The following is a 14,319-nucleotide window of genomic DNA, read 5'->3' on the forward strand; positions in this document are numbered from 1 at the left end:
ATGGAGGGTAACGTGCAACCTTTTTATTCTCTAATGTCCGCTACAGCATGTAACACGAATACATCAGACAGTGAGCTTATTTGTTCAGAGGATAAGGGGTTCCTGGCTTTAAGTACCATATTTGAAAACATGGAAAGTCTGTTACTCAAAGATTCCAAGATACAATGGGACATATGGACTTTCGAAAAATACAGGACCCTTAACATGATTCCTAGAGGACTCGGAATTTTTACATTTCCATCATTTGATGTTAATATTAATGATAAGGAGTTTGCGGAATCGTGGAATAATGTCCTATCTGAATACTCACTACATTTACTTCTGTTACTTATACAATATAAGAGCAAATTGCTTGACCAGATTAGAAGTGAGATAAATGAGCTACAAGTAGAAATGAACAAAAGAAGTACTAGTACTGAATTTGCAAGATTGTATAAGATTTTGAAAGAGCTAGTTGCTAAGGGCAGGTCTTCTGTCATGGAAAACAAACACATGAAATTTATTAGGGACAAATATGATTACACTTTAAATGCTGTCTATATATGGAATACAAATCAAAGAGGGAATTTCAGACAGAACCAACCTAGATTTGGGAGAAGAGGAAGGGGCAACAAAAATAAAAAGGGCAATAGATCCAAAAACGTAACAATGTTAACAGTCTGATAATGAACAGGCACATGATGATTCCCAAAGTATCCTGAAAAACACCAATATGGGTACACTACGGCAACATAATGACCACCCCTGTACATTCTGATAACACTAATCTACAACAAAATGTTATTTCACAACCACAAATAGTGAGACCCAAACATGTATCCAACACTAACCCCTCACTATTAGCGACTTTAATACCCGGTCCCAACAGATTTAATCAGGTCACTCAAGATCAGGTTTTTCACCAGGACATACCAGGGATAGGTGGCACGGGAACAAGTATGAACATAAACCCCAATTCAAACATTAGTCAGGAGAGGTATCAACTGAGGGAGCCAAGGCCCCAAATAAAGTGCAAAACCTAAACAGCCAGATTATTATAATGAGGGACCCAACATTAAACATCATCTAGCAGGCCCCAAATCACCGTCTTTTTTAGGGGTAAAGTTCAGGGAAAAGGAGAGGGATAAAACACAGAGAAATCAACCTGTAAAGACATACGATCAGACATGGAAGTGGAGAGAGGAGGGGAACAACAGATGGACAAACAACAAAAGAGCAAGAGAACAACTAAGAGAGGATAACACACACAGAAAATAAATGACAGTGGCGCTAACACCCTCTTTAAATATAATAAAAACACTAATGTCAATTCTTACAACCACATGTATAATTTCTAAAAAATAGATAAAAACCTGTATACAATTATATGATATTTAAAAGACTATAAAAATTAAAAATAGAACAAATGGAATAACAAAAACGTTTTACCACTTTCCAAAGAAATGTCAGTCCATAAACCACTAGAGTCCTCTGCTGCTTGTTAACCAAATGGATCCTTCACACCAAATGAAGTAGGGCAAAAAACTTGAATTCTGAAAGAAAAAAGCGCAAAGAGAGACTCAAGTGCAATAAATAACACAGACGCTGCTGCTCTTAAAAAAATGCACTTACAATGTTTATTAATAATAAAGCAGGTATAAAACAGTTTTCTCCTTCAAGGTAATTAATCCAAATACTCAGCTGCTCCGGTCTGTTTTCACAGCCTTACAATGTCCGCTCCCTTCTGATGTCCACCGGAACTTTCAGTGTAGGGGAAATCCTTGTTGATGGGGCTACGGTAGCCCTGAGAGTCCAAAAAGCAGAGTGTTCTATTCTTAGAACTACGGCTCCTCTGCAGATCCAAAATTCAGTCCTGTGGTACCTCTACGCGTTTCTTCTGCTATCGTGCAGACTTTCTCAAGAGGATGAAGAGTCTAATGCTGAGTGGATTCAATATCCATCCCAATAAAAACCCTCATAGTAAATCCTATTGGTTGAAATTTCCTCTGTGTAATATGGGTAAGAAATGCTCACTGGGTCCTAGAGACCAAGTTATAAAATGCTACGTTCCTTTTGCACATAACAAATAATGTGTACAGTTAATTACAACACATCTATAGTTAATAAAAGCAAAAGACAAGGGACAATTATTTTGCACAAAAAATTATAACAATAATACAAAACTCCTACCACTAGGTAAAATTTAATAAAGCAAAAAATATATTAAAAGTTGATACAACGTGTGTTAATGCATATACTAAAAATCCCTGCAAACTAAACAATATTCATCTATGTATACTTAATATCTACACATCCAAAATTAGTATATGTTGCAATCCCAAAAAACAAATAATTAACCCAACAAATGTAACAACAATACTCTGATCCTACAACTAGGTTTAATTCGATGAAGCAAATATAATTAAAAATTAAAACAAGATATATTTATGCGCATATCCTTGCAGCTTAAGCAAGATTCATCTCTATATATGATGAGCATTCACAATCTGGAAAACACATTTTTATTCTCTATGTATATATATGTGTATACCTTTCCTACTAAAAAGGAGTGATTTAATCCTAAGTATCCAAGTTGATCTGGAGTATAGAGGGATGGATCTACAAAAATGTGTTTAGAAAATTTGATAGTATGTACACTGTCATCTCTATTTAGGTATCATCCAATTAATTCTATACAATTATTAAAGGTTGTTTAAAATTTATTTAAAAGTTGTTTAAAATGGAAGGGAAAAGAGGAGGAAATAATTATTATATAAACAAGAATTATTAAAGGAACCTTAAGAATATCTAAAAAATGTCAGATTTTTTTATATATTAATTACATAAAAGCTGCTATGTCAATGTCTATGTTTAATCCTTTTGGATGTAAACTATTGAGCTTTTGGATCCAAAAAGTTTCTTGTTTTCTTAGGCTCATCAACCTATTGCTACAACTCTTAGGTATCCAATCAATTGCTTGAATTTTTAGAGACCTAGAGTCTCCCCCATGATGTTCCAGAAAATGTAATGGTACACTGTGATTAACTACTTTCTCTTTTATATTATATAGATGTTCTGTCAGTCTACTTCTTATCTTTCTTTTGGTGCGCCCTACATAAATTTTATTACACCCACAAGTTAGGAGGTACACTACATATGTGGTGTCACATGTACACCTACTCTTGATATTAAAAGACTTAATGCCTTCGCTGTCTTTAAAATGACTATCCTTATTGATATGTTTACACATACTGCAAATTTTCTTTCCACACTTGTATGTGCCTGGTTTTAGACTCAGCCAATTACTCTTCCTATCAATTTCTGTTATTTCCAACTTCCTCAATTTACTGGGAGCTAGCAGATTTTTCAAACTTCTCCCTTTCTTAAAAGTAAACACAGGTTCTTCTGTCAAGATAGGGGCCAGTACAGGGTCCGTCTTAAGAACTCCCCAATGTTTTTTAATTACATTCTTGATGATCTTATGACCCTCGTTGTAAGTAGTAATAAACCTTAAAGTATCCTTATTATCTTGAGTTGATTTATCCTTTTTAGGTTTTAAAATAGAGTCTCTATCAGTTTCTTGTGCCCTATTATATGCTTGTTCTATTGTATTTCTGTTATAGCCCTTTTCTATGAACTTAGTACTCATATGTTCAGCCTCTTTTTTAAACATCTCTATATCTGTACAGTTACGTCTGAGTCTTAAGAACTGCCCATAAGGCACATTGTCTTTCCACCTCTTAAGGTGGGCACTTCCATTGTCTATGTAACTATTTCTATCAGTAGGTTTACTAAAATTACTCACCGCTGTTTTTAAGTTGGCATCTACATATAACCAAAGGTCTAAAAATTCAATTCTTGTTCGTGAATGTTTACCTGTAAAATTTAAGTTAAAATCATTATTGTTCATATGTGTTAAAAAGCTATTAATCAATGATTCGTCACCCTCCCAGAGGATGATTACGTCATCTATGTAACGATAATATTTTATAATGTTGTTTATAAACGGATTATTGTTCCAAACCTTCTCAATTTCAAATCTGTGCATATAAATATTAGCATACGATGGGGCAAATGTAGTCCCCATCGCTGTTCCTTTGACCTGTTTATAGAACACATTTTCAAAAATAAAATAATTGTGCTCTAAGATAAATCTCGTGCAATCTAGGATAAAGTTTAATTGCTCTGCTGAAAATTTCCAATTCAACAGTTCCATTTCAAGGGCCTTCAATCCTTTCTCATGGGGGATAGAGGTATAAAGCGCAGACACATCGCACGTTACCCAACAATAATTTTCTTTCCAGTTTAAACCTTCAAATATATTGATGGTTTGTGTGGTGTCCTTGATATATGATTTAGTATTCTTGACTATTGGTTGTAGATAAAAATCAATATATTTAGAAACTTTATCGCTCAGGGAATCAATCCCTGAGATTATAGGTCTCCCAGGTGGCTTATGTATATCTTTATGCACCTTTGGCAGGTGGTAGAATATGGGGATCCTAGGTTCATTTTCCTGTAAGTATCTAAACTCATCATTATCAAGGACTCCTTCTGTTTTTGCTAGCACTAATATTTTATTAAGCTTATTTTGGTATTGTTTCGTGGGATTCCCATTGATAACTTGGTATGTGTCTATATCTTTTAATAGATTATAAGCTTCTGCTAAATAGTCTTCCCTCTTCTGTATAACAATCCCACCCCCCTTATCTGCTGCCCTAAAAATGATATCTTTATTGTCCATCAATTTCTTAAGAGAGTTTCTCTCCTGGGAGGTTAAATTGTCATTATACTTATTAACTAAATTCTTTCTTTTCTTGTGGAATAGATTAAAAACCTCGTCCATAACCATCTTTGTGAAGACTGGAATTTGGTCCCCCTGTGTTCCAACTGGATAAAATGTGGAAGGTCTTTTCAAATTACTATGGTGAATCTTAGATTCTTCCTCATATATGGAAATATTAAACAATTCCTCTATTGTATCGATACTCTCATTAACATCCTGGCTATCAACACCCATATCTTCTAGGGATTTTAGAATGGTTAAAGTTTCTATATCTTTCCCTTCCAAGTGATCTTTATTAACCGCTGATTTTAAATTGCATTCTTTTTTGGCATAAAATCTTTTTAAGACTAGCTTTCTAACAAATTTCTGAATGTCGATGAAAACTTCAAAATCATTCGGTAGTGTTTTGGGTGAAAAGTTGAGACCTTTATTTAAAAGTTTAATATCATTGGCATCTAACTCTATATTAGCCAAGTTAAAGATGTCTAATTCCTGTCTTCTTCTCGCCTCTGCCTTCTGTTTGGTTGTTGTAACTCTGACCCCTCCTCTCTTTCCTCTCCTTGTTCTAAACCTCTTTTGTTTTGTCTTTGTCTGGTTTCCCACGCTCCTTGTTGTGTGTACCTCGGTTCTGGTTCTAATCGTTGGTTGTGGGGTAATGGTGTTTTCCCTAAAAAATGATTCTGATGATTGGTATTTCCCTCTTGTCTTTGATTATTTCTCCATTCATTATTCTCTGATCTATGGTTATAATCTTGATAATCTGATTTAGGGCGAGCCCCCAAAACAGGCCAACTTGATTCATTCTGATGCTGATTAAGCACTTCAAATCTATTTGATGTATTGATATTAAGACCATTTGAATTTTCTCTGGAATTGTCCCTCCTATTAGAATTAGATGGGCCATCTCTTTCCTCTCTCCTTCCCTTCCATTGCTCATTGTTACCATAGTAATTACGGTTTTTATTAGGATATTCATAATGTTTATCCATCCAAAACTGCCTGTTAGTGTTATCATTATAGGGTCTCCTATAGTTCCCATTCCTATTATGGTTGTAATTATCCATATGTGCTCTATTAGTTTGTGGAGCCACCCTATTATTATTACTAAAACCCACTTCATTTCTATTCATACCTCCTTCAAGTTTTTCCTCAGCATTATGATAATAAGTACCTATTTGAGTATTCCCTCCTCTTCTAAAATCGTTTCCCTGTGGGTTTTTACCTCTATTTATCAAGCGCATATTCTCTGTCTTCTTTTTAAAATTATAAACCTTGTCCTCCTTAAAATCTTGTATATCCCTAGTTAACTTTTGTTGTTTACTCCTCTTAAGATCTATTTCCAATTGTTTGATTCTATTTTGGATACTGTTATTCCTAGTCACCCATTTCTCTTCAGTTTTAAAAACCTGTATTTTGGGAAGTATCTCATCTAGATCCTTCTTAATCCTATTCAGCTTGAACTCTCTATACTTAATGAGTACCTTAATTAGTTTGAGAGAACATTCCTGTAGAGCCTCCTCCCACTCACTAGTATATTCCACATCCTCCAAATCAAATGCAGGATATTTAAAAATGCGGAGGCCCCTTGGAACAACATTATGAAGTACATAGTTGTCTAGCAGTATTAAATCCTGCCATTCACGGGTATCTTGTTGTAATAACTTCTCTAATTTTTTAAAAAGCATATCAGGTGATTCTGTATTATTGTTAATGGAATTTGGAATGTCATTAGTAAGATCTAAGTCCCGTTTTCTATTATTCCTAGCACTATAATCCCCAAAGGTCTCTGGGGTTTCAACATTATCTATCAGGGTAGTCATGCTGCCTATTTATAAAAAGATTCAAAAAATAACACACACAGAAAATAAATGACAGTGGGATTATAGTGCTAGGAATAATAGAAAACGGGACTTAGATCTTACTAATGACATTCCAAATTCCATTAACAATAATACAGAATCACCTGATATGCTTTTTAAAAAATTAGAGAAGTTATTACAACAAGATACCCGTGAATGGCAGGATTTAATACTGCTAGACAACTATGTACTTCATAATGTTGTTCCAAGGGGCCTCCGCATTTTTAAATATCCTGCATTTGATTTGGAGGATGTGGAATATACTAGTGAGTGGGAGGAGGCTCTACAGGAATGTTCTCTCAAACTAATTAAGGTACTCATTAAGTATAGAGAGTTCAAGCTGAATAGGATTAAGAAGGATCTAGATGAGATACTTCCCAAAATACAGGTTTTTAAAACTGAAGAGAAATGGGTGACTAGGAATAACAGTATCCAAAATAGAATCAAACAATTGGAAATAGATCTTAAGAGGAGTAAACAACAAAAGTTAACTAGGGATATACAAGATTTTAAGGAGGACAAGGTTTATAATTTTAAAAAGAAGACAGAGAATATGCGCTTGATAAATAGAGGTAAAAACCCACAGGGAAACGATTTTAGAAGAGGAGGGAATACTCAAATAGGTACTTATTATCATAATGCTGAGGAAAAACTTGAAGGAGGTATGAATAGAAATGAAGTGGGTTTTAGTAATAATAATAGGGTGGCTCCACAAACTAATAGAGTACATATGGATAATTACAACCATAATAGGAATGGGAACTATAGGAGACCCTATAATGATAACACTAACAGGCAGTTTTGGATGGATAAACATTATGAATATCCTAATAAAAACCGTAATTACTATGGTAACAATGAGCAATGGAAGGGAAGGAGAGAGGAAAGAGATGGCCCATCTAATTCTAATAGGAGGGACAATTCCAGAGAAAATTCAAATGGTCTTAATATCAATACATCAAATAGATTTGAAGTGCTTAATCAGCATCAGAATGAATCAAGTTGGCCTGTTTTGGGGGCTCGCCCTAAATCAGATTATCAAGATTATAACCATAGATCAGAGAATAATGAATGGAGAAATAATCAAAGACAAGAGGGAAATACCAATCATCAGAATCATTTTTTAGGGAAAACACCATTACCCCACAACCAACGATTAGAACCAGAACCGAGGTACACACAACAAGGAGCGTGGGAAACCAGACAAAGACAAAACAAAAGAGGTTTAGAACAAGGAGAGGAAAGAGAGGAGGGGTCAGAGTTACAACAACCAAACAGAAGGCAGAGGCGAGAAGAAGACAGGAATTAGACATCTTTAACTTGGCTAATATAGAGTTAGATGCCAATGATATTAAACTTTTAAATAAAGGTCTCAACTTTTCACCCAAAACACTACCGAATGATTTTGAAGTTTTCATCGACATTCAGAAATTTGTTAGAAAGCTAGTCTTAAAAAGATTTTATGCCAAAAAAGAATGCAATTTAAAATCAGCGGTTAATAAAGATCACTTGGAAGGGAAAGATATAGAAACTTTAACCATTCTAAAATCCCTAGAAGATATGGGTGTTGATAGCCAGGATGTTAATGAGAGTATCGATACAATAGAGGAATTGTTTAATATTTCCATATATGAGGAAGAATCTAAGATTCACCATAGTAATTTGAAAAGACCTTCCACATTTTATCCAGTTGGAACACAGGGGGACCAAATTCCAGTCTTCACAAAGATGGTTATGGACGAGGTTTTTAATCTATTCCACAAGAAAAGAAAGAATTTAGTTAATAAGTATAATGACAATTTAACCTCCCAGGAGAGAAACTCTCTTAAGAAATTGATGGACAATAAAGATATCATTTTTAGGGCAGCAGATAAGGGGGGTGGGATTGTTATACAGAAGAGGGAAGACTATTTAGCAGAAGCTTATAATCTATTAAAAGATATAGACACATACCAAGTTATCAATGGGAATCCCACGAAACAATACCAAAATAAGCTTAATAAAATATTAGTGCTAGCAAAAACAGAAGGAGTCCTTGATAATGATGAGTTTAGATACTTACAGGAAAATGAACCTAGGATCCCCATATTCTACCACCTGCCAAAGGTGCATAAAGATATACATAAGCCACCTGGGAGACCTATAATCTCAGGGATTGATTCCCTGAGCGATAAAGTTTCTAAATATATTGATTTTTATCTACAACCAATAGTCAAGAATACTAAATCATATATCAAGGACACCACACAAACCATCAATATATTTGAAGGTTTAAACTGGAAAGAAAATTATTGTTGGGTAACGTGCGATGTGTCTGCGCTTTATACCTCTATCCCCCATGAGAAAGGATTGAAGGCCCTTGAAATGGAACTGTTGAATTGGAAATTTTCAGCAGAGCAATTAAACTTTATCCTAGATTGCACGAGATTTATCTTAGAGCACAATTATTTTATTTTTGAAAATGTGTTCTATAAACAGGTCAAAGGAACAGCGATGGGGACTACATTTGCCCCATCGTATGCTAATATTTATATGCACAGATTTGAAATTGAGAAGGTTTGGAACAATAATCCGTTTATAAACAACATTATAAAATATTATCGTTACATAGATGACGTAATCATCCTCTGGGAGGGTGACGAATCATTGATTAATAGCTTTTTAACACATATGAACAATAATGATTTTAACTTAAATTTTACAGGTAAACATTCACGAACAAGAATTGAATTTTTAGACCTTTGGTTATATGTAGATGCCAACTTAAAAACAGCGGTGAGTAATTTTAGTAAACCTACTGATAGAAATAGTTACATAGACAATGGAAGTGCCCACCTTAAGAGGTGGAAAGACAATGTGCCTTATGGGCAGTTCTTAAGACTCAGACGTAACTGTACAGATATAGAGATGTTTAAAAAAGAGGCTGAACATATGAGTACTAAGTTCATAGAAAAGGGCTATAACAGAAATACAATAGAACAAGCATATAATAGGGCACAAGAAACTGATAGAGACTCTATTTTAAAACCTAAAAAGGATAAATCAACTCAAGATAATAAGGATACTTTAAGGTTTATTACTACTTACAACGAGGGTCATAAGATCATCAAGAATGTAATTAAAAAACATTGGGGAGTTCTTAAGACGGACCCTGTACTGGCCCCTATCTTGACAGAAGAACCTGTGTTTACTTTTAAGAAAGGGAGAAGTTTGAAAAATCTGCTAGCTCCCAGTAAATTGAGGAAGTTGGAAATAACAGAAATTGATAGGAAGAGTAATTGGCTGAGTCTAAAACCAGGCACATACAAGTGTGGAAAGAAAATTTGCAGTATGTGTAAACATATCAATAAGGATAGTCATTTTAAAGACAGCGAAGGCATTAAGTCTTTTAATATCAAGAGTAGGTGTACATGTGACACCACATATGTAGTGTACCTCCTAACTTGTGGGTGTAATAAAATTTATGTAGGGCGCACCAAAAGAAAGATAAGAAGTAGACTGACAGAACATCTATATAATATAAAAGAGAAAGTAGTTAATCACAGTGTACCATTACATTTTCTGGAACATCATGGGGGAGACTCTAGGTCTCTAAAAATTCAAGCAATTGATTGGATACCTAAGAGTTGTAGCAATAGGTTGATGAGCCTAAGAAAACAAGAAACTTTTTGGATCCAAAAGCTCAATAGTTTACATCCAAAAGGATTAAACATAGACATTGACATAGCAGCTTTTATGTAATTAATATATAAAAAAATCTGACATTTTTTAGATATTCTTAAGGTTCCTTTAATAATTCTTGTTTATATAATAATTATTTCCTCCTCTTTTCCCTTCCATTTTAAACAACTTTTAAATAAATTTTAAACAACCTTTAATAATTGTATAGAATTAATTGGATGATACCTAAATAGAGATGACAGTGTACATACTATCAAATTTTCTAAACACATTTTTGTAGATCCATCCCTCTATACTCCAGATCAACTTGGATACTTAGGATTAAATCACTCCTTTTTAGTAGGAAAGGTATACACATATATATACATAGAGAATAAAAATGTGTTTTCCAGATTGTGAATGCTCATCATATATAGAGATGAATCTTGCTTAAGCTGCAAGGATATGCGCATAAATATATCTTGTTTTAATTTTTAATTATATTTGCTTCATCGAATTAAACCTAGTTGTAGGATCAGAGTATTGTTGTTACATTTGTTGGGTTAATTATTTGTTTTTTGGGATTGCAACATATACTAATTTTGGATGTGTAGATATTAAGTATACATAGATGAATATTGTTTAGTTTGCAGGGATTTTTAGTATATGCATTAACACACGTTGTATCAACTTTTAATATATTTTTTGCTTTATTAAATTTTACCTAGTGGTAGGAGTTTTGTATTATTGTTATAATTTTTTGTGCAAAATAATTGTCCCTTGTCTTTTGCTTTTATTAACTATAGATGTGTTGTAATTAACTGTACACATTATTTGTTATGTGCAAAAGGAACGTAGCATTTTATAACTTGGTCTCTAGGACCCAGTGAGCATTTCTTACCCATATTACACAGAGGAAATTTCAACCAATAGGATTTACTATGAGGGTTTTTATTGGGATGGATATTGAATCCACTCAGCATTAGACTCTTCATCCTCTTGAGAAAGTCTGCACGATAGCAGAAGAAACGCGTAGAGGTACCACAGGACTGAATTTTGGATCTGCAGAGGAGCCGTAGTTCTAAGAATAGAACACTCTGCTTTTTGGACTCTCAGGGCTACCGTAGCCCCATCAACAAGGATTTCCCCTACACTGAAAGTTCCGGTGGACATCAGAAGGGAGCGGACATTGTAAGGCTGTGAAAACAGACCGGAGCAGCTGAGTATTTGGATTAATTACCTTGAAGGAGAAAACTGTTTTATACCTGCTTTATTATTAATAAACATTGTAAGTGCATTTTTTTAAGAGCAGCAGCGTCTGTGTTATTTATTGCACTTGAGTCTCTCTTTGCGCTTTTTTCTTTCAGAATTCAACTAAGAGAGGATGTAGAGGAGGGAGAGTGGTAAATGGAAAGAGAAACAGACAAAAGATACTAGATAGTCCATTGAAATATATATATATATATATATAAAACCTATCATCTATTACTCTCAATAAAAATGAAATTAATCTACTCAATAAGGGCCTAAAATTTGCCCCTAAGAATAATCCAAATACATTTGAGATGTATATTGATCTACAAATGTACATTAGGAAATTGACCCTAAAAAGATATTTCATCAAAGAGCATAAGACACAGGATTCAAGTAGATCAAATTCTTTTGACATCAAAACAGTTTCTATGCTTAAAATGTTAGAAAAGGAACAGAAGGCACCAATACAACCTTTATTCACTAATGAAGATGAACTAGAAATACTGAATCTATCCACATATGAAGAAGACAGGGGGATTGTAAATACTGATTTCCCAGGGTGAATATATCAAATTATTAAATGAATCCGTGTTAGGAGATTTTAATAATTTATTTGAAGAAAAAACCTACAATAAAAATAAAATAAATAAATACAATGATAACCTATCTCTACATGAGAGAGAGGCCATCAAAAACTTAGCGGACAATAGAAACATTGTCATAAGGGCAGCGGATAAGGGGGGGGGGGGATAGTGATTCAACATAAAGAAGATTACCTTGCCGAGGCTCACAAATTACTTAGTGACTCTTCTACTTACGTAGAACTTGATAGAGATCCTATTGCACAATATAAGATTAAACTAAAAGAAATACTTATCCCTGCCAAAGAAAGTATTATCAATAATGATGAGTTAAATTTAATTTTGTTAAACAATCCCAGATTACCAGTCTTTTATCACATTCCAAAAATACATAAAGATGCCACTAATCCACCAGGGAGACCAATAGTGTCAGGCATAGGATCTATACGTAGGAATTTATCGACATACATAGATTGGTTTTTGCAGCCAATGGTTAAAACTATAAGATCCTATCTGAAAGATACGACTGACACGGCAGGAGTGCTGACAAAACGCGTAGGGGCATGACTAGGTGAAACAAGGTGTGACGAATCTTGACGGTAGACGCAGGAGGGCAATCCAAGTTATTCCTGTGTTACGTATGGTGTATGTACACAAGTTACGCTGTATATTATCACAAGATCCTTTACCCAGAAAAAACAGACGGTAACTACTATCTAAGGGTATCCGCATCAAGCTGCAGGCGGCTTTCGTGGGGAACCCAACCGGTTCATGAAGTCTTGTTATTACAGACTGCTGGAGTATTTTACTGATGGGCATGTATATACCTTACTTCTTGCAAGTGCATTTTATTTGGTGTATGTTAACTGTTATTAAAAAGTGTACCTTGAATCTGGATGCGCTGTGTTTTTCTTCTCTTACAAATGAATAATTATAATAATGTGATCAATATCTTTTCCTCCTCCCTAAGTAAGGAACAAATAAAAATCTCAAGTTACGGGGGCCAATTTATCAAGCTCCGTATGGAGTCAAAAGACTGCTGCTCCATAACTTGTCCGCCTGCTCTGAGGCATTGGACAGAAATCAACCCGATCAAATACGATCAGGTTGATTGACACCCCCTGCTAGCGGCTGATTGGTTGTGAATCTGCAGGGGGCAGCATTGCACAAGCAGTTCACAAGAACAGTCAACACCAGAATTTTTGTTGTTTAAAAAGAAGCATAATCCCTTTATTACCCATTCCCAAATTTTGCATAACCAACACTGTTATAATAATACACGGTTTACCTCTGTGATTACCTTGCATCTAAGCTTCTGATGACTACCCCCTTATTTCAATTCTTTTGACAGACTTGCATTTTAGCCAATCAGTGCTCACTCCTAGGTCACTTCACATGCATGAGCTCAATGTTATCTATATGAAACACATGACCTAATGCCCTCTAGTGGTCAAAATGCATTCAGATTAGAGGCAGTCTTCAAGGTCTAAGACATTTGCATGTGAACCTCCTAGGTTTAGCTTTCAACTAAGAATACCAAGAGAACAAAGCAACATTGGTGATAAAAGTAAATTGGGAAGCTGTTTAAAATTACATGCCCTATTTAAATTATGAAAGTTTTTTGGGGACTTGACTGTCCCTTTGAGGTATAAAAACTGCTATAACACACTGAGCCACCATAAATCACCTCACAGTCTCAAAGCCCAAACTGCCTAAAAGAAACCCCAAACATGAAGGTTTAATCAAGTCCCATATTAATTAAGACAGCTTTTAGCTGTAACAAGTGCTAGCAATCTCTTTGCAAAAGAAAATTAAAATGGCACTTACCTGAAAGTGCTGTCCGGTAGCAGGACAGCTCACATGGACCTGTGAAGAGAGAAAAACTGAGTAAACCAACTCAGGTTTTCTAGTTAGGGCAGCAAATTCTTGAGAAAACGCAGTGAGGATTGTATCTCACAAGTTCTCAAGTGCTCAAAAGCCACCACTGCCCTACTGAAGAGACTAATGTGAACTAGGCTAGACCCCAGAAAATAACAGAGTAAGCTTACTCTGCTAAAATAATCCCAATAAAATTATATACCATTTAATACTAGCAATCATATCTATGAATTTTGTTTATAGACAGAAATGTATGCAAACAATTTTTAAATGTATCTAGGGTATTGGCATTCACTAACGAGTTACACAATTTTATTGCTCT

The sequence above is a fragment of the Bombina bombina genome, chromosome 4 (genome assembly GCF_027579735.1).
Source record: "Bombina bombina isolate aBomBom1 chromosome 4, aBomBom1.pri, whole genome shotgun sequence".
NCBI classification, from domain to species: domain Eukaryota; kingdom Metazoa; phylum Chordata; class Amphibia; order Anura; family Bombinatoridae; genus Bombina; species Bombina bombina.